The sequence below is a fragment of the Amblyomma maculatum genome, chromosome 7, assembly GCF_055883805.1.
Source record: "Amblyomma maculatum isolate TAMU_Amacu chromosome 7, ASM5588380v1, whole genome shotgun sequence".
Classification (NCBI taxonomy): domain Eukaryota; kingdom Metazoa; phylum Arthropoda; class Arachnida; order Ixodida; family Ixodidae; genus Amblyomma; species Amblyomma maculatum.
The window spans coordinates 134,923,981-134,945,210 of record NC_139350.1 but is presented as its reverse complement, the minus strand read 5'-3'; the positions used below and the strand labels follow the sequence as shown (position 1 = coordinate 134,945,210).

The window sequence follows — 21,230 nt, the reverse complement described above, 5'->3', positions numbered from 1 at the left end:
TGGTCCGGCTGAAACGTCAATTTTAAATCAAGAAACTGAAGAACACCTCCCTGAGGAATTTCGTGAGTGAATTTTAGTCCCGACCCATTTCTTGTGAACACTTCAAGAACTCGTGTCACATCCTCAGGTTCCAGGGACCCTCCAACCACAAGGAAATCGTCCACATAGCGGAAAATGCGGGATACAGTTCCATCTAGATCAGTCTCTATTTTCTTGTCAACCTGGCTTAGGCTTAAGTGGGATGGTAAGATTTTTATGCAGAAATCGGGGGTGTGCATAGGCGCAAAAGTAGCCCCTATCCTAAGCAACATTTTCCTAAGCCAGGTGCCAGCGGCTTTCTTGAAGCGTTTGGACAAGAAACCTCTGCAGGAGGAGTTGCTGCTGGGCGCTTGGCAGGACAAGGGGAAGGGTATACAGGCAGTGCGGGCTCTTTGCCGTTTTTTGTACGACACGGGACTTGACTTGCACTTGTAACGCAAGTTGCTGTGCCTGTATATATTTTCATATGTCTTCTCCCACATCGTCACCCATCATGATCCTCTTTCTTCTCCACTTCCCCTTCCCCAGTACAGAGTAGCAGGCCAGATTATAATCATTCAGGCCGACATCTCAGCCTTTCTTATCAATCATCATTATCATCAGCCTGACTATACCCACTGCAGGGCGAAGGCCTCTCCCATATTTCTCCAATTAACCCGGTCCTGTATTCCCTGCATCCACTTGACCCCTGCGAACGTTTTAACCTCATCCGCCCACCTAACTTTCTGCCGCCCCCTGCTACGCTTTCCTTCCCTTGGAATCCAGTTTGTTAGCCTAAGCGACCATCGGTTATCCTCTCTTCGCACTACATGTCTTGCCCATGCCCATTTCTTCTTCCTATCAATAAACACGTCTATATATCTATCTTGCTGAGTTGCGTTCCGGATTCGCTATAGCCAGGATCTCAGAGCCATGGTCCAGAACCCGATTCAAGCTGTCAGAGCGACGAAGAAATTCCAATTCTTTGCCGCGCTGCTTGTCGCAGCACTCGCCTTGTCGCTTGCATGTGTAACGGCATTAAAATAGGGAGTTATTTGACAATTCGATTAGCGCGCGCAATTTGGCGGAAAGAATTGCAACCGAACAGTCCAGATAAAACCCGTTTATAATTTGACAGTATCGGCATTCTCTTCTGCGCTGCGTTTTCCCCCTCGCTTGTCCTCGCTCGCCGCCTGCCCGCTCTGCACACGGCACGATGTTTCAGCGAAGTTCCCGCCGGCAGGCGGCAAGGCCGATGGAAGCGCCCGTTATGGTGCCAGTTCCGCTCCTCATTGTTTTTGATAACTGGTGAGAAGAGCTTCGAAGATGGCGACAGCAACTATACCTGGTGAAACAGCGCAAAGGACGAGAGCGAAGGTGAAAGAGGGCACACCTTGCAACTGTTATTGTAGGACGGTTTATTTGTCGATCGTTACACTTGAAGATATTGATGGGAGAAGTATTTTGAGGAGAATTTAATTTCAAAACGAGAAACTGTTGAATATAAAGTTTTGTTAAACACAGTGGTAGGGAAGTAACTCTAGAACTTTCCCAAGCACACGATCGCTTTCACCTTCTAGTAAAGGGCAAACTGAAAGTAAAATCAATAAATACTGGAGCAAAAGACAAGGAGCATTAAAAAATGCTTTAAGACTATTCGTCGAACTCAGCCTCGTCACCCTCGGCTGAAGAGGCGAAGGTAAAAGACCCTTAAGCAATTAATAAAGTTTATTCACTCACTCACTCACTCACTCACTCACTCACTCACTCACTCACTCACTCACTCACTCACTCACTCACTCACTCAGCAATCCCCCACCCTCTTTTATCACTTTCGACCACCGATATCGGCGCTGCGTCGGGCTCACGACGGATGGCATGTCTGGCAGGAGGGCCGCGATCGTTTTAACGCGGTAGCGTTAAGGAGCTCGTGTCGCAGAAAAGCCGGTGTCGTCGGCGTCGTTGGCAGTGAGCGATAAATCCCGGCATGCACTTCATAAAGGGAGCATATACAGGAACACTACCCTGACGTTTCGCCGTGCACCATCACGGATTGTAAAATCAAGCGTCTTTCCTTTCTTTAGATCACTATCTTCGCTCACCCGCTTCTCCCCTTCGGGCCGCGCGGGTACCGGTGCGAGGATGCCCCAATACCCTTGCGTTTAATAAGCTTTCTCGACGAGGTGCAATAATGCTATCGCGTTCCACTCTTGAAGGCGAAGCTTAAGCGTCCTCCAAATTTTTTCTTCCTCCTGCTTTGCGGTCTCGATGCTAGCTTCCTGGCTTAGTATCTTCACAAAAGAACCGAGTGGCTTCTAATCAGAAGCGAAAATGGTCAGCGAGAGTGAGTTTAGAACCATTTCTTGCGCGGGCGGCTGACGAAACAAAATAATAGAGGCCGTAAAGACAGCAAGTGTGGATTCCGCAGTAGCTGATGTCCCGAGGCGCTGCCGACAAAGCAGTTTCAGGCAGACTACGAACTTTTGGAACTGTCCTTCGTGATGAATTCCGTGCTAGGAATGCTCCGCTGAAGTGAGAGCGCAGGAAGCGTCGGCGCTAAGGAGCCGTCGCCGCCACGCCCAGCTACCCACTCATTCCGACTGTGTATCCGGGGCCTTTGCCAAGCTTAAGGAATTTTGTTTTAGTCCCTCATTCAGGTATGGCTTGCTGAGTGGACGCAACAGTGCGCTCAAAATATCTGAGCACTGTCCCTCTGAAGACGCTCTGGGCATCTAGAAGTACGCTTCCTAATTAATTCGCAGACAGCACTTCATCAGCGAGGGAACACCACCTTCATGAACGCCACCTTGTTGCCTATTACTCCCATATGGGAGGTCATCCATAGGAAACGTAAAACGAAGCCTGTGCTGTGCATTTTATTCACCGAGCGCAAGGTGCTAATGAAACAAAACGCACTAGAATCGAATCCATGCTATAACATATGATAGGGTGATTTTGTGCGCAATAGAGTTCAAAGAGAGCGAGATAAGGGATCTTAGTTTCTCCTAATCCGCCTTAATGGCTTCGCTTTCAGCCACTGCAAAAGACACGTCCGCAGTAACTCGTACATTTCATGCAGTATTCAATCAATATGAAAATTTGCTGCTCTCGCAAGCTCCGAAGTCCTTGGGGAATATTCTGTTCCTTAATGCTCAGATACGAGGGAAATCGTTCTCACTATATAGAGTTCCGCTTAGCGGAAAGTGACAATTATACAACTTACGGCGGAGACTCGCCAATGATTGAAGTGTTTTCAACCGCTGGCTTCATCTTCGAAAGTGGAGACCCAGTACTCTTCATTTTCATTAACAGTCTCAATTTAATTAACTGTTGATGTGGAGACGGTTAATTCGGCACCGGGTTCACGCTGACGCCGCAGATCTACGGTAGCCAAGTTACCTGACCATTTTGCGGCCCCGCATTTAAAACTCTAGAGACTTCGCGCGCCTAGGAAGGTGGAGTGGCAACTCGTGCATAATAAGGATAACGGAGCCTTTAGGCCTTTAATAGGTTAAATTCCGCCATTCCATTGAGCATATGCAATGGTCCGCAGGTCGAAAGGAGCCGTCTTCTGTGCTAGCTTGACTGTATTTTAGCCCATCATGATAACATGGCGAGTTTTTGCCACTCTTGGCGAATCTCTCTTTTTGAAGCCTTTCGATGCTGTTGCAGTTCACAAATAGAAACCGCTTGCTTGCTTGATTTTCAGTGGAATTGGCGCATGCGTCTGTACGTGCAGATTCTGGAATTGATTTTTATCTTCAATCTGCTTGGCCCCCGTCTGTCACGGACACCCCGTTAACGCTTAGAAAAACAGGGGCCACTCCAACGCCGTGCAGCATGAGGCCGCTATCAAAGTTTTCGGAGCAGCAACTTCATCCTACGATGCTGCCCATACGTGCCTCGGCTATGATAATCACACTACGCTGCATGCAGACGTAAGGTTCGACATCACTGCTCTCTGTTTACTTTCTTTCCTATGTCATTTCCTCTCACCGCATAGCTGAAATTTACAGAAGTTCATGGCACTTACCAGGCTCCTGATGTTAGGGACCAGATTTATTTTAGTCTATTGAGTTTTTAGAAGCAGTGGCTATTGTTTTTATTCTCGCGTGTGTCTGCGCTGCGGGGACATTCCTTCTGTGACGTTCTAGCTTGCTGGGGATGTGGAGACAGTTATTCGTGTAATGTTTTATTTCTTTTCTAGGGAACTGAGCTCTGTCGATCGGATTTATTTGCATAAAAACACTGTAATGTATGTTAACCTTGACCCCTATTCCTATCAACATTTAGATCACCTTCCACCTCGCGGCTGACAGTTGCACCGCTTATGCACATCCGGAAGCTCATGATCCCAAGTAGCACGTCAGAGCTTTATCTCGAGTTCACTTTAAAAGCGATATAATATATAAGTTGCATAAAAAGCTGCAAAATGTATTGAGCCTACTCATTACAGGTTGGTCGCAAAATGGCTCTTTCCTGTCGCAAAAGCCACATTTTGCAATTATGCATCACAGTGGCGTGGGAGGCCGGGCGCCATGTCGTTCAGGATGCGGACAAAGTTTTAAATTTCACCTGCAGTGCGCAGCGCCTGCAACATCAACCTGTCGGGTCACCCCATTAGCGGATCGATGCGCTGCACTGAAGGCTAAATGCAGCAGAAACCCGTGTAATTAGACTCAGGTGCACAACGAACGTCGAACTTACTCCGGAGTCCTTTGATGTAGCGGCATGCCCGAAAATCTCTCATTACGCTTTCGTAAGCAAACACAAATATATTCTTAGTACTGTGCTTTCCCACTCCTGTATTTTACTGTACTGTATCAGGTTGCTCTTTTCAGAGGAGAAGGGGGGGGGGGGGGGCACTTTTTAATTTGTAATTGAAAACGCTAACCTTGAAATCTATATGCCAGGCTGCTCCAGGTGAGGGTGGTAATCCTGTAAAATTCCCTCCGCAGGATACTCACGCCCATACGCGTGAGTGCCGAGGATTTTCAAGGGTATAAACAGAGTCTGTCAATGCTTTGTAGGACGCATGGTATAGGCAGCTTCATAGAATTGCTATATAGGGTTTCTAATGTGCAGTTATCCTTTTTTTTTTTTTTGGAGGAGTTCTCTCAGTGGCTTGGACACAGGTGACCTTGAGGCCGCGTTTCTTGTATTTACCTTGAACGACATGAGTTGAAAGTTTGTCTCAGCCTTTTGCGTTCGCTTCCGCGTTCCATCCTGTTTCCCCAACCTCGAAGCAGTTGAGGTGACCTTTAAAAGCATCGCGCCTCTCTCCCTTTGTCAGCAGAAGTGCAGAGAGTTTCTTGACTTGACAAACAAGCTTGAAATGCCCAGTTTTGCCCATTGACGCTTCTGTGTTGGAGAGGCAGTTTCTCGCCACTTCTTCATCGGTGAGGGAAATAGTGACCAGATAGCTATAGTGAAATGAGAGCGATAATTGGAACACCTTCGTTCCACTCCTTCTCGTTCTCAGAGCATTCTTTTGCTACTTCTCCTTTTGTGCTCACTTTCGATCTACAGAGCTTCCTTCTCCTCTGCCTTTTTCGCGCCTGAGCACGTAATCTTGATCTTACATCTTGTGCACATGACGTAACCTGCTGATAAATTACCTGGAGATAAATTACCTGCTGATAAATTACAGCTGCAGAGGAAAAGCCAATGTCAGCGGTGCCGGCGGCGTGATCGCAATTCATGAAGCTGTTCCCGCGCCATAACAATTCGCAAAGAGTCAGTGCCTGTGCTCCGGATGAAAAACCAGCTTCCCAAATGCATCTTCCTGTGCGGGCTAACAACTGTCAGAATCCGGTGCGTTATCAGCTGTCGCCAGTTATGGCTTCAATTGCGCGACATTGTCTTTTCACACGCCGCACACAGTTAACCACCAATATGAGCCATCATTGCCTGTTTTTTAATGACGCATCATTTTTAACATATTTGTCCTGCTAATTGTTGCGGTGCTCTTTTGTGTTTTTCAGGTGCGTTCCAGTTTCTTGGCACTTGGTCGTCTCCGTAGGCATGCGGCTAGAGGGCGCCGTGCAAAGTAATCGCATTGCTGCTACGCAGACTTCGCATGGAGCCCGTAAGCTTGTAGCATTCTGCTATATCGATGGGACAGGCACAGCTCATGAATTAGACTGCAACATATGGCTTATATGCTCTACTGCAGCCGAAAACGTGCGAAGCACGATGCTTTCAACCCTTGGAATTGGTGTATTTATTGAATGAGCAAGTTACGCAAGTTCATTCCAGAGGATCCAAAGCCTGTAAACAAAGGAGCCCTATGTAGCGGCTCGAAATTCGTACATTTTACCCCAATACCGTTCACAAGTGCTCACAATGCATCTGCTTGAATGCGGTTACATTTTGGGCATTTGCGTTGAAAATATCCCGATTTTGTTTGAGTAAAATGAACGAGGTTAGAGAACTGTTTCCTTGGCGGCTACCGCGACGAGTTGCGATTTCCAATTGTTTTTACAGGATACTGAAGAGCGTAACAATTTTGCATTAGGAATACCTTAATTACACGCTTGTAACGAGTCTTCTTTTTTTTTCCAGAAGTCACATTGTTGAGAGCTCACTTCTGATTATATTCGAAACCGAGGTCCGAATATAACGCGATTTCTATTTTCGCTTCTCCACAAAAAAAGCTCTACCCCTAGGCTCGCAAGTTCCGAGGCGAAATTAACTTTATTCAAATTGGGGCAGTCAAACGAGCTAGAACAAGAAATGAAAAAGGATAAGTGACAGGGAAAAGGAGACCGATTCTCTCTCTCTCTCTCTATTTCTCATCACTAACAGAAATTATTTGCAATGCTGTAGCTATGATCACGTGACTTGGCCGCCATCTTGAACCTTAGAGCGCCGAGAAACGGACGGAAAACCGACAAATGTATGTAGTAAGAGGTTGCGCTTTTAAATAAGCAGCGCGCATACTTTCCGCTCAGAGACGAAATAAGTTTAGCGCACGCCTCTAAGCTTCTAGTTCGCCACACAGCCGTCGCACAGTTTGCTTCCTCAATCAAAACCGGCTTCTGGACTGTTTGTCAGGCCTGTCGATCGTGTCTCGATAGTCGCGGCCGTTGCCGGCGCACAAAAGAGCGACAGCAAAGAACGGCGCCTCAATTATTCATTGCACACGGGCGAGGCTACTGATGAAACGATTCCAGCGAAAATTTTCATCTTAATGTGTCAATTAGTGCGTAAGAATCATATTGGAATCATCTTTTTTTACTTGCTTGTGACGCTGCATGACGTGCTGTAACACAACGTAACCTGAATTAGGCATATATTAGAATTTTTGACGACACATAGCAGAGAAAGAGGTGACATGGAATCGTTATATTATTCAACCGCTGACCACAGTGCTACATGTGTGTACCGTTTGTCACACGCGGTCATGTGCACAACGACTGAATTTTACCTCAATCATGTCACAGTTTCTGAAACTCTTAAAATACTTTTCGAATGACTCGTGAGGGTTTAATGCATGTGGGCTGACTCGCCGTAGTGTCTGAATGACTGCGAGGCTGTGCCTTTTGGCTGATCAGCTGGAATTAAACCTGAGAGTTAAACACCCCCCGGTGGTTATTAATTTATTCAGAGCTCTTCACTTCTGTGTTCGTCGTGGTTCAGTGCAACCGCCTCGAAAGAGAAAAGAGGCGAAGGCGTGATACAAATATGGATAGTACAATAAACTCAACAGTCAAAGGCTGCCTTGTTTAGTCGCGGCGCGGATGCAGGGTGATTTGCAGGTTGAAGCTTGGGTGATTTGCATGTTCCACCTCAGCGGAATATGGTGGCTGGATGCGTTCTCGCACCATTGCACCATGCTTTCCGGCACTTGGACGCTTGCTCGTGAAAGTAACATCCGGCCCCGGAGGCTAGCCGCAATCAGGGGCTGGTTCTTCGCAGCGGCTGTGCCTTGAAAGCAAAGAAGTTATTCGTCTTGCACCGAATGCTACGCGCCTGCTCACTGCGGAAGCGTCGTGGCTTTTCGATCACCTCAGGCTGCAGAGCTGAGGTGATCGAAATAGATCAGGATCCCTCTCAAAAGGAAGAAGTTATGTAGTGCACACTGTGTGCTAGTAAGGAACTGATGGCTAAAGGACTGCAAATGACGCCAGCGAGGATTCCAAGGCACCTATAACTATGCCTGCGTGCATTCGCACCAGCTTACACTGGAGCAAAAGACGAGGTGGCTGAGGCTGCTGTTTGATGTAAACGACTGGTGTCTAGCCGCCGTCGGTTGTTCTTTATGACACACTGTAGCATATAGTAGCTGTTCTTTCGTTTTATTTTTTTTTAGCTCTTTTCATTGTATTCTTTTCGCTCGTGGTTCATTGGTGGTATAACGCCGTTTCACCAATGTGAGTGACGAGAGTCAATATCTTCGATGGATGGAAAGAACGAGACAGAATCGAAGGAGGATTATTGTTATACTGAAGTGGCGTTTGGGGGAGGGTTGGGGGGTCATAACAAAATAACGCTCTTACCAGGAGCAAGGGTTTGATGCGAACTGCTGGCAGCTTAGCAGGCTTAGCTCTTCCTGAAGAATAGTTGCCCGGTGATTGTCTAATAGTACTGCCACGTTATCCTGTGGCTGTCGAGGTTGTGAGAAACTCCTGAATTTTTCATAACTATGAGTTTTTTCACCTCCAAGACTAGCAATGTGGCATATAATGGCGTTGTTGGTGAGTACAATTAGGTCGTGGCGGCTCTTATTTTCCAGAAATCAGAGAAAGCTCCTGGTGAGTACTGCTTCTTGTGAGAAAAAGCACAGTTGCAGCTATCCCTCGCCATGTCACACTCGCTATCGCGTGACTCATTTTTAACGCCAGTGAGGTTGAGCGCTGATGTGAAAGTCAACCATCGGAGGCTTCCACGAAGAATGCAAGGATATTTCTGGGCATCAATTAGCCAGTTTGTTGCCGCTCAGCACTGTGGCGGCATCAGCCCTTTAGTTTGACTCTCTGATGCTTCTATTACCAACTAAAAAGGCACAAGCATCAAAATAGCTTTGCCTTTCTGGAGCCATATTGTAATTTGTTGTATTCCACCTCGGGAGATTCTTCAAAACTTTGGACTAACACTGATCTCTCTGTGAGTTACTGATTGATTCGCTCTAGCCACACAGTCTGCTAGCCTTCGCGGTTAGCTCAGTTGGTAGAGCGACCAGCTGCTCCGGAGAGCTGGTGTTCCCGGCTCCCAACCCCGGGCCAGGACGAATTGTTCTTTAACTGCGAAGTTTCTGGCAAGTTGTAGAGTTTTCCTTTCTAGCCGTATTGCTGCGTTCGCGTAGATATTAACGAGTAATCGCTCCCTTCCTGCAAGATAGGATGAGCAGGCAGCAAAAGCTTGGAACAGATTCTGTCTTTCTCCTCCTCCTCCTCCTCCTTCTCTCTCTCTCTCTCTTTCTGCGTCTCGTTTGTCGTTCTTCCTCCGGATATCCACCATTGCGATCCTGTGTTAAACTTAGGCGGAATTTCTAGAAAGGATGTGAAAGGCAGCCGTTTTCTAACTTTGCCCTGCTTTGCTAGAACAATATTGCAAATGCTTTTTTCTAGAACTGAACGCTTAGTAGCCAGTGCAATGCTCTTAACAATCAATTCATTCATGAGTTAGTTTGAGTGCGGTGGCATAACCTTTCTTTGGTCAGTGTTTTCTAATTACACAATTACACAATTACGACCAACACCATCACTGACTTTTGAACAAAGCAAATGAAATCCTAAAAGTAGCTACACGTGCCGCTAGGCAGCTGTTATTGGCTGGCCGCAAACGTCGCGCGCACAGCTAGGGGCATTCACAGTGTCTGGAGAGCACAGGCGAACAGCTGCATGTCCGCGTTCCTTGAGAGTGTGCAAGAAAAGGCGTTGAGAGTAGAGCTACATATTTGCTCAAATTGCGTAATTGAGTTACCCCGCCGGGGTGACGCAGTGGTTACGGCGCTCGACTACTGTTCCTAAGGACGCGAAATCGAATCCCGGCCTCGGCGGCAGCTTTTCGATGGAGGTGAAAAGCAAGGCGCCCGTGTGCTGTGCTATGTCAGTGCACGTTAAAGAACCCTAGGTGGTCAAAATTTTCAGAGTCCTCCACAACGGCGTCTCTCATAGCCTGAGTTGCTTTGGGACGTTAAACCGCACGAAACCAACCACAAACCAAACCAATTGACCATTTGAGACTTTTCGGTGGTTTACCAGTTTCAATTTCGTGTTAGTTCTGTCATTCCATAATGGGTGGCCTAATTGACTTTACGAATTAGCTCAATTCGCATGAAACACGAACGTTCTAGGTTGCGCCATGCGGTCAGACACAAGATTGCTTACCTAGCTACACCGTAAAATGTATCAGCGCTCTTAAAGCCGTGCCTAGTCGCTACTTGGGACTTTCGGTAGAGTCTGTATGTCCTAACAGAGGCATTGGAAACCGCCTGAAGAATTGTTAAGCAATAACGGTTCACTGTCGTTGCCATAGAATGAAGCAGTTTCATGGTGCACTTGTGGTTCGAGTAAACGTCTTGCGCGAAATGTGTGACCTCGTCAGGGCTACGCTTCTGATTCCGCGCGAGAAACGAAATGCGGCACGTGGACGCCTCATTATATCTTGTGGTATGATCACCTTTTATTTGAGTTCCACATGTCCCATTCCTTATTCTTTTTGGTTGGTACTTGTGCAGCAGTAAGCTCAGGTCACGTTTGCACCGGCCCACCTCTTCACCCTTCCTCTAATTAGTTGATCCTCTTTCTCTCCGAGGGTATTGCGTCCAGTTTTTTCAGGCGCTCGTTACAAGCATTCAAGTTTTTTATAAATTACGTTGAAACGTGCCAGCCATGTGGAAACCATGATATTATACCCTGCAGTGCGGAAGGGCGTCGTCTGCAATAAGACTGGCGTACATCTAGGCCCAATAAAAAAGGGGAGAAAGAGTGGCTCACAGGAAGGAACTCTGTTTTCTACTAATGTGCAGAAGTTTAAAATGTCTAGCAGATATTATACGTCCAGAGTACATTGCTGCTTCAAAGAAAAACTGTATATAATGGAAAAATATGGCCATTTTCCACTCCACTGGAGCAATAATAGCCTGATTGAGGTGAATGCGTTCTTACTCACAAAAGAATCACTTGTAAAATAGACACACCGCTCAAAATTAAACCCGTACGCTGCGATAAGGTTGTGTTTATCGTTATTCGCTTTACGTGTAACGTTCTCGGGTTTTAAATATGAGTTGAATAGTGATGGTGTACCGCGCAGCAAAACTTTAAACTTTGACCCCATTACTGAGGCGTGCGCGCGCGTATTTCGATACTCTGTCGCCGCCGCTTATTCGCTTCCAATAAATTCAGTCGCACTGAAGGCTCTGCAAATAACGTGTAGCATGGCGTGGCGATTCTTAGTTGTTTCGATGGAGGTTTACAGCACTGGCTTTAGAGTAGGTACGGTGAAACCAGGACCTCCTCGTTACGCATGCTGGTCCGTGCGCATGTCAAAACTGTCATACACGAAGCATTTACGAATGTTTTTTCCACATGAAGCAACCTTCTTGCCTTCTTCGGGTAACGCAAAGATCCACTCAGATGACTCTGAGAAGACAGCGGATGCGGTGGACAAGGCCCCTTCAAGGCAGCGTTCAAGTGGTCAGTCCGAAAACAAAGGGGGCAGAGAATGAATCTTTCGAGCCCAGGGACATTCAGTTTGGCTTTGTGCGTTCATACGGTCAAAAGATGACGCAACGTTCTTTTCTTCTTTTTAGTCTTGGCTTGCGTACTTGGTCTCGGCCACGGTCTCAGTAAAGTTTAGACCCACTTGTCTGGCTTAGTCACTGTGCTGGTAAACTATTCGGAACATGTATCTTTTTTTTTCTTATTTTACGTAAACCTCCTTGATGTCCAGCGGTCACTTTTTACACGAAGAGAGATGCCTTGTCAGACGTGTAACGCTGGGGAATCCATACTCTGCATTTGCAGTACTTGCTTACTGCTCTCTTCTTATCACCGTTGACCGTTTCACAAGCAGAAAAGTGCCTCCCGGCGTTTGCCGCGCACAATTTACGACAGTCTACCGCGCTAAAACAAATCGAGTGCGCGAACTTCTCAAAAGCGCCATCTGGCCGAAGCGATGGCAAGTGCTCTTGAGCCGTTTATCCAGCCAAGCTTACAAAACGGCGCTGCAAACGAAACTGAAAGAAAGAAAAAAAAAAAAAAACTCAACACCTGAATTTTTAAAACTGTTTTCTGTTCCCTTTTTCTTTTCTCTTTCTTGGCCCTCGCTGAAGCCTCTATGGAGTCACTACTTAAACCGCGTGAGAAAAGTGTGAGACGAGCCTTGGAAGCCCGCTGTTCTGTAGTTAATGTTGGCTAGAAGAGGTGTCGCTTGTGGGTGCAGCTTTTGGTGCCTGGTTCTTTCCGTTTCCGCCGCGGTTGTAGAGGTGGCGAAAGACGCGCCTGCTGAGGCTTGTCGTTTTGCCACAGGCTCATCGAGCGCGATTGACGCCCGGGTGCCGAGTAAAAAAAAAAAGTAGGAAATAAAAGGTGAAACACACTCGGATCTCTCTGTCCCATTTGAAGCACTTTACCGCGGAGCCGCCGTGGGGAAGACACTTGTGCCCGCCTAGCGCCTCGCGTCGAGAGAAAGAGAAGTGGGTTTTACTTAAATTCCTAGGTTTCGTCAGTAGCGCCTCTGCGCGTTCGATAACCGCCTGGCGCTTGGGGCGAATGGGGTAGCGTCGTTCGCTGCGGTTTTGGCGGCCGTTATCGCGCCACGGCAGCGCGGCACTCGTGATGAGAGAAAGAACAAGGGGGAAAAAGTAAGAAAAAACGCAAGACGTGTGAGGTGGGTTTCGGACTGATGTTTTCGCTGCGCCGACCGAAGGATCGCTTAATCACCACGCTCGTCTTTCTCTCGCTCCGTTTTTTGTTCTTCTCTTTCATTTTTACTCGTATCTCGGAAACCACAGCGCGTCGCCTTCTGCAATTGCATGCACCACAGTGGCCGAGCGAGCTGCACTGCGTGTTCTGCTCCTGCGCGGGCGCGGGTACTACTTCGTCTCGGGCAGCCTCTATTGTACGACAACGGTCAGGTTATAGACCTCCCTCCGCGCTAATCTCGGCTGAGACACGCTCTTGAAGAGGGTGAACGTAGCGAGTGCACTGAGGACCGGCGCGGCATAACGGAGACAACATGTTGCACGCAAGTAGGGCGTCCCGAGTCACCGGGCTGGCGAACCGATAAGCGCGGCTCTTGAACGAACAGGTCGTTTTCCCGAACGCGCGCTGCCATATACGCTGGCCCCTTATTTGCTTCCCTCCAGGGAGAGGGGGCCGCAGCCGTGGTCCCGCGCTGCCACGCAACAAAAGGTGTGGTGGATCAGGCCAGCGAAAGGTCAGAGGGCTGGGTTCACAGGCTTGCAGCTACCCATTTCAAAACTTCGTGCGATGGCGCCGAAAGTAAAAAAAAAAAAAAAATCTGCCAGTAATTACGATGGTTGGAAGCGTAAAGATTGCGAACCGTTAAAACACGGCTTTCTTCCGCACATTTGCTCTGCTTTGAGGAGCAGGGTGCCAACAGTTCCCTTTAGCCACACTATCACCCGACTATTTTGGACGCGCCGTCCCCCCATGAGCACCTGCGTCATAATTATTCTACAAAATTTATATCAGTTTTTGCTGTCGAATGTTATGCCATTTTGTTAATGTAGGGAAAAGAAATCCAAAACTCGCGAACATCATCAAATAATTTGAATCCCTCATCGTAACCGCAGCACTATATTTCAAAAATGCGAGAAATACCTTTAATACCAGATATCGAGCATAATGTAATCGCAACCTAAACACAACTACACGTAAGTGAGTTGCGCTCGGCAAATTGCTGCAATTAAATAAGCGGCAAGTTCAGAGCTGATGCACATGCCGAAGCAGCCTGTAATGCTGAGATATAGCAAATGCACCACATAAAGACTTTATGAAATTTGTATGGAGAAAAATGGCAGTGAAGTGTTAGGATTTTGTAATATAGCAAAATAAATAGTTACACCCAATGAAGGCAGCCATAGACGAATGGAAATTATGTAGTCTCCAAAAAAAAAAAAAAAAGCTTCATATAGACGGATAATCGTCTTCCGTATCGGGCGCCCATCTTACGCACAGTTGTGTCCTCGTGTTAGACAATAAACCAGTAAACCAAAAGTGAGGAGAGGAGCTCACAATAAGTCGCGTTTCACTCTCATGTATAAAAGTCTAGAATGTAAGAAAAAACATTTTAGGTAGTGTTACATTGAACTCACGTCTTTTCACCCCTGCTTGCTCCTAGGAGATAGGCACTTTGTACAATTTTTCTCTGCATTTAACTTATAAAAAGGGGTGCTCTTATCAAGGTATAATAACCAAACAACATTTATAGCTTATCTATGGAGAAAATACTTGCCTTTGCTTCGGGTGCAATCGCTTATGTGCTATAAAGTAGAACACAACAGATATCTGTGCGCGGGGAAAAATTTTGCACCAGCCTCCAATACGGCTATTTGACCGCCTTGGCTTATCTGGGTATGAACTTCTCTGTTCACTTTTTTTTTTGTTCACAGTGTGTTTTCTTTAACCAGTACTGCAAAAACACATGTTAGAACTGGTACCTTGCCGCCTGCTTTACTCGGCTGTTAATTTCAGACGCAGCACTGAAACTATAATAGCACGCTAGAGACTATGCAGCATCAGGACTTCGTTTGCGGACGTTACGAAAATTGGTTTAAGTAAAGTCATTACAGATCATTAAGGCAACCTAAAATGTATCCTATCATATGATGGAACGAAAGTAGCGACCGCATTCGAACCAAGGGAAAATTAAATTGATTCCGATCTGCTCGCGGTTAACCCTTTCCGTGTCATGCTTGTTTAAATTTTTCAATTTGTACACTAAGGCCAAATGTCCCGTTCTGTCCAATACGGACCACTTGTGAACAATTAACACGACTCGATATCTTGCTAAAGAACTGGATTTCAGATTCCGACTGGTTTTCCTTTCCTCCCGTATAATATACGATTAACGCTAAAGCGTTAAAGTCCCCGTTCTGGTGAAACTCCGGCGCTGCAGGTGAGCGAAAATCACCGGCATGCCTCAGGCAGGTGGTTGCTGGCAGGTGGCATGACCGGGCAGTGTTCGGTTAGTTGATCATGTGACGTCACGAGACCACGTGACATGAAAGGCGCTGTCCATACAGGCTTCTGCTTTTAGTGGGAGGGCGAGATCGAGATCGCACCTTCCGGCACTCATGGGCGATGAGTACGACACGCTGCTCCTATTCTACGCAGCCACGTCTGTATGGCTTGGTCAGACCGAAGTTTTATAGGCGTCTATGCCCGGGTGGTCTTTCACGTAATTGCCTGCCTCACTACAGTGTGCTAATGAATGCGTGTAAATTAACTGCTGCACAGTTTAAGGCGTCGGTGATTAAGCGAGCAGCACACTGCACATACGTAAACGAGGATCCTCAAGAGGACCTAGAGAGAGGCGCCATTAAGGCTATCGCGTCGTACCTTTGAAGTCGCACTTTAATGTCCCACTTTAAAAAAGAAAAAGAAAACTTCCTTGGATACCTGTCAACGTAGTACGATTGTGGCAGCATTGCGTCCAATGTGGAGTCCTCGTCTCGAAGCGACTACCCTGGGCAACAGCATCGACATTCAGTTGCTATTCCTGATGCAATCCGCAGCCCTGCTGGAAAGGGACGTTTATCCTGCTGATTTTAATTTGGACAGGAATGACCGTTCCCAACGACTCGAATTGTGTACACGTGTCTATCTGTATCTCTTGTTTTCGCAGTTGTCAAGCGAAAACTACTTTACAAGCGCGTCCGTAGCAACCGTACATGTTCTGGGCAATACTTTGGCACCAGGACAGGCGTCAATCGAATCGCTTCCTAGACATCCTGGTATCGACCTTGGTACAGCATTGCACAGAAGAGCGCATTGTGTTCTCAGAGACGCGTCTTCGGACGCTGACTTGGTTCCCCTGTCAGGTGGATGCCTTTTCATTCGAAGAATTATGTTTTAAAGCAGGTAAAAAAAACAACTATATTTTACGTAAATGATACCTTCTTGCAACTGTCTTAGTCAGCGGTTTTTAGGACGGCGTAGAAATTTTGAAGTGACATTTTGTTGAAGTGACGAAGACGCTATTTGTTACCCAGGAAATCCACGCACTCAATAAAAAAACAAAGATAAGCATCCAGATACATTGGACACAAGACAATGCTGAGAACGCTGAGCAGAGAAAAGTTAACCACCTCACACACGAAGTTCCACATACTAATGCGCCCCCCACCAGGCTCCCTTTCGATGCCCGCTCCGCTGTTTCCATTTTAGCATCCTCTTTAAGGAAAAGTACACGTGCCCTCATTCCCCCGTGTACATTCCCACTCCCTCGTAACTTAACGAGATTGGAGGAGGTTTCCCTTAGAAGGATAAGAGCTGGGGCGGCCCTTACCCCGTCGGTAAAATGCCGATGGGAATCGCAAGCTGAAATCGGACCAACCACATGCCCAAAATGTTCCACACCAGCTGCAGAAGTGGATGTTCGCCACCTGCTATGGACTTGTGCAGGGACAAGGGAATCAAGGACAAAGATTCTGCGCGAAGTGGGTCTAACCACAACAAGGGAAGATGACTTTTCTAAATGGCTCACCGACAACGCTAAGAGCGGGAGCCTGCTCCGGTTCCTCACGGAAAACCATTTACATGAGTTTATATAATATGCTTTATGGCAAGTTTGCGTACAAAAAAAAAAAAAATTTGTTCCCGAAACCAATAATTAAAGAGGCAGCCGATTATTGTTCACTCATGAATTAATTTTGGAAGATAAAACGCTGCTGCATATTATGCCAAAAAATTTAGACAGCCCTCGGATGGTTACACTAGAGCTATAGAACACTTCATACTCGTTAAGAGCTTGGCTGCATTCAGCTGGAAACCTTGCGCGTTTCCAGCTGAATGCAGCTGAAGGCGAAGTGCATGGATCAAAAAAAGTTTAAGTTCTGTTCTTTATGGCGTGTTTCTGTTCGTTCGTATCGATTTCGTTTTGTGCCGTTGTAAAGCGCAACGTGCAAAAAATTATAGTCATCTTCTCCTAATTATTTCTTATTTATCGGCTCGCTTTAACTAATATTGAAGTTCCGCCGGTGACTTCATTTTCGGCGGTGTTCTCTTCAATACCTAACGATTCAGATATAAAACGAGTTCATTTATTGGCAATACTGCGTGTAGATTTTTGTACTGCAGTTTTGATGCTAGCAATGACGCCACACATTCCAGCGTGCTTCATTTATTGCTTACTCCAAACAACCTGACATAGGAATGGCGTCGGTTATGTCTGAACTTTCTGGCGTTCTACGTTACTCCAGTCATGCGGCGCCCTTGTCCAACGGGACAGCTTCTGCAGAATTTTCATGTGACGCGGTGTCGATTCACCCCAGGTCGAATCTGATGGAGCGAAAATTGGCCGTGTGCAGGTGGTGCAAGTAAACCTTGCATTTCAACAGAGGCTGCGAAGTCCACAAACTCATATCTCCGGAACGCACGACATTGTTCGTATTGTAAAAGAAGGCTAGGTCGAGACGGCGAGGTCGTGACGGCAAGGACAGCCAAGCCTTGTCTAGCGTTTTAATCCGATCACGAACCCAGGCGCCCGCCGGAGCCGGCGCCGCGGGACGATGATGATGGTATGTACAAATGAAGGAAGAAGATCATGGCATGTACAAATGAAAGAAGGTCCACAGAAGGCTCACATAATCTGCCCGGGGGGTCGGAAGCGGCCAGCCTGGTCGCTCCTAATTAACCGATGTACCGCGGCGTACAAACGGTTTCAAGCGAGAAACATGAACAATTTCAGTTCCACGGTGGCGTCGATCGGCTGGGGGATCAACAGGCGTGACTTTGTAGTTAACTGGAGAAGTTTGGCTGATAATCTCGTAGGGACCAAGGTATCGGTGGTGGAATTTGTCACTAAGGCCAGGGGTGCGCAGTGGTGTATACAGCAGTACTTCGTCACCGGGACGATGAGAGACCACGCGATGCGTAGAATCGTAGCGACTCTTGCGGTCTTCCTGGCACGCTGCTGTGTTGAGGCGGGCAAGATGACGGCATCTGGCCACACGAGATAAGAACTGGGTAGGTACTGATGTAGAGTAGTCGGGCGTAGAGAAGAAGGAAGCGTCGAGAATTGTAGTGGGAGGACGGTCATAAACGAGGAAAAATGGATAATAACCGGTAGTCCTCTGTACTGCGGTGTTATAGGCGAAAGTGACGATTGGTAGAATAGTGTCCCAATTTCGATGATCCGGTATGATGTACATGGAGATCATATCCGATAAGGTGCGGTGAAATCGCTCAGTCAGCCCGTTAGTCTGGGGATGGTAGCTTGAGGTTGTCTTATAAAGGGTGGATGACGCGTGAAGAACTTCGGCAACGACTGCCGATAAGAACGCCGTCCCGCGGTCACTTAGGAGCACCCGAGGAGCGCCATGACGCAATACAATTGATCGCAAAAAGAAATTGGCTACTTCTTGAGCGGAACCGGTCGGTACAGGTGCTGTCTCAGCGTAGCGTGTAAGGTGGTCGACAGCTGTTATAATCCAATGGTTACCCCCATCGGAGAGAGGTAGGGGACCATATAAGTCAATGCCGACTACGTCGAATGGCGTGGCGGGACAGGGAACAGGTTGTAGAAGGCCAGCGGGCGAAGACGTGGGCCGTTTGCGACGTTGGCACAGAGGGCAGGATGCGACGTATTTGGCAACGCAGGAAGATAGGCCAGGCCAAAAGAATCGTTTTTTCACTCGGTCGTGGGTTTTGTCAACACCAAGGTGACCTGCAGTAGCGTCATCGTGGAGAGCCGTCAGTATACGTGGACGAAGCACACGCGGCACGACTGGGATCCAGCGAGTTCCATCAGGGCAATACACGAAGCGGAGTAGGATGCCATCTTCGAGCTTAAAATTGCGAAGTTGTCGGCGAAGCCGAGCATTGGGTGGGTCCGAAGCGCCAATAAGGCGGTCGATGATGGTTCGGCAGTAGGCATCGGCTAATTGCTGTGAGCGGAGAGCGTGTTTGTTTTCAGAGTCATCAAATGAAACTGTTGTGATATACGTCGGAGAAAGAGATGGTCGGCTGTGGTCATAGGTGGAAATGCATTGGGAAGAAAAACAGCAAGCCGATTCCGAAAGTGGACAGCGAGAAAGAGCGTCGGCGTCTTGGTGTTGGCGACCCGATTTATAAGTGACGTCGAAATTGTATTCTTGCAGGCGTAGAATCCAACGGCCAAGTCGACCTGTCAAATTTTTGAGCGAAGACAACCAGCAAAGAGCATGGTGATCGGTCACAACTGTGAAATGCCGACCATATAGGTAAGGGCAAAATTTTTGGACAGCCCAGACGACGGCAAGGCACTCCTGCTCGGTAATGGTGTAGTTTTTATCAGCTGGAGTCATAGTCCGACTGGCGAAGGCAATCACTTTCTCACGCGAAGTTGCATCGCGCTGCAGGAGTACAGCTCCAAGACCGAGACCACTAGCATCAGTGTGCAGGATGGTTGGAGCGCTGTCACTGAAGTGGCCAAGAACAGGGTCTGATGTGAGGGCGTGCTTCAGATTATTAAAAGCGGCTTCGCACTGTTCAGTCCACACGAAAGTGCTGCGTGCTTTAAGTAGTTCATGAAGTGGAGCAGCAATACTTGCAAAATGCCTTATAAAACGCCGGAAATAAGACACCAGGCCGAGAAAACTGCGCAATTCTGTAATCCGTTGTGGACGAGCAAAGTTCAAGACCGCGATAATTTTTTCAGGGTCTGGACGAATGCCGTCATGGCTGACTAAATGTTCCAATATTTTAATTTCCTTCTGTGCAAAGTGGCACTTCTTGGTGTTGAGCTGAAGGCCCGCTGAAGCGAGACACGTGAGGACCTCATTCAGGCGCGTGAGATGGTCGTTAAAAGTTGACGAAAAGATGACAATGTCATCCAAGTAACATAAACAGGTTCTCCATTTTAGGCCACGAAGCACACTATCGATCATTCTTTCGAATGTCGCTGGTGCGTTACAAAGTCCGAAAGGCATAACATTAAATTCGCAAAGGCCATCGGGAGTTGAGAAAGCGGTTTTTTCTTTATCGTCCTCGTGCATAGGTATTTGCCAATAACCTGAGCGGAGGTCCAAAGTCGAGAAATATTCGGCGCCTTGGAGAGAGTCAAGGGCGTCATCAGTTCTTGGCATTGGGTATACATCTTTGCGGGTAATTTTGTTGAGTGCCCGGTAATCAACACAAAAGCGTACCGAGCCGTCCTTTTTTTTTAACTAACACTACTGGGGAGGACCATGGGCTTGTAGAGGGACGAATAATATTGCGATGGAGCATGCCATTTACATTTTCTTCAATTACTTTTCGTTCAGAGAGGGAAACCCGATAAGGCCGTCGGCGAACGATAGAGTTACCTTCAGTAATGATGCGATGGTGCGCAACACTAGTCCGTCCCAGTGGTGGAGAAGTGGCATCAAAAATGGCTTGGTGGTGTCGAAGCAACGTCAGCAGTTCTTGGCGTTGGTTCAGCTCGAGGTTAGGATTAATAGTCTTTGTAAGAACAGAAAGAGAGACGTCTGACGAAACGCGGCGCTGAGGCAGAGGGGCGGTGAGCACCATCAAGGACAAAGGTTGAACATCCACCATGCAGGGGAGAGAAGTTCCTTTTGAGAGCACGAGGGATTCAAGTGAAGTGTTAGTGGCCGCTACTGTCGCTGAGCCGTTGCAGAACCTCACAAGACTAGACGGGAAGGCGATACCGCGTGCAAGATGACGAGGAGATGGTGCGATGAGTACGTCCCCGGCAGTGATGTGGTCAGAAACAACGGTAAGTAGTTTTCCGCACTGAGGAGGCAAAACAGTATCAGCGGCGGCAACTAGGGGATGATGTCGTTCAGAAACTTCAGATGAAAAATCGCTGTCTGTCATATGGATAACACGGTCGCCACAAGAAATTAACGCCGAAGCGGTTGACAAAAAATCCCATCCTAAAATCATCAGATGCGCACATGGTGAGAACACAGCAAACTGCACATGATGGCGGACGCCGTCAATAACAATTCGTACGGTGCACTTTGCTAAAGGGCGCAAAGGGACGTCATTGGCTCCACGGAGTTCAGGCCCATCATATGGTGTCGTCACTTTTCG

General features: G+C 47.4%; 1 protein-coding gene across 3 annotated transcripts in view; it reads left to right on the top strand.

The window, feature by feature from the left end:
- Positions 1-21,230, top strand: part of DopEcR (G-protein coupled receptor DopEcR) — a 267,336-nt gene that overhangs the window by 125,012 nt on the left and 121,094 nt on the right. The window contains exon 1 of one of the 3 annotated variants that reach the window (XM_084609491.1): positions 6,001-6,106. The exons of the other annotated variants lie outside the window; for them this stretch is intronic. The gene's annotated coding sequence lies outside the window, so the exon portion shown is untranslated. Of the gene's footprint in view, positions 1-6,000; positions 6,107-21,230 lie in introns of those variants that run through there. 3 annotated transcript variants of the gene reach the window in all.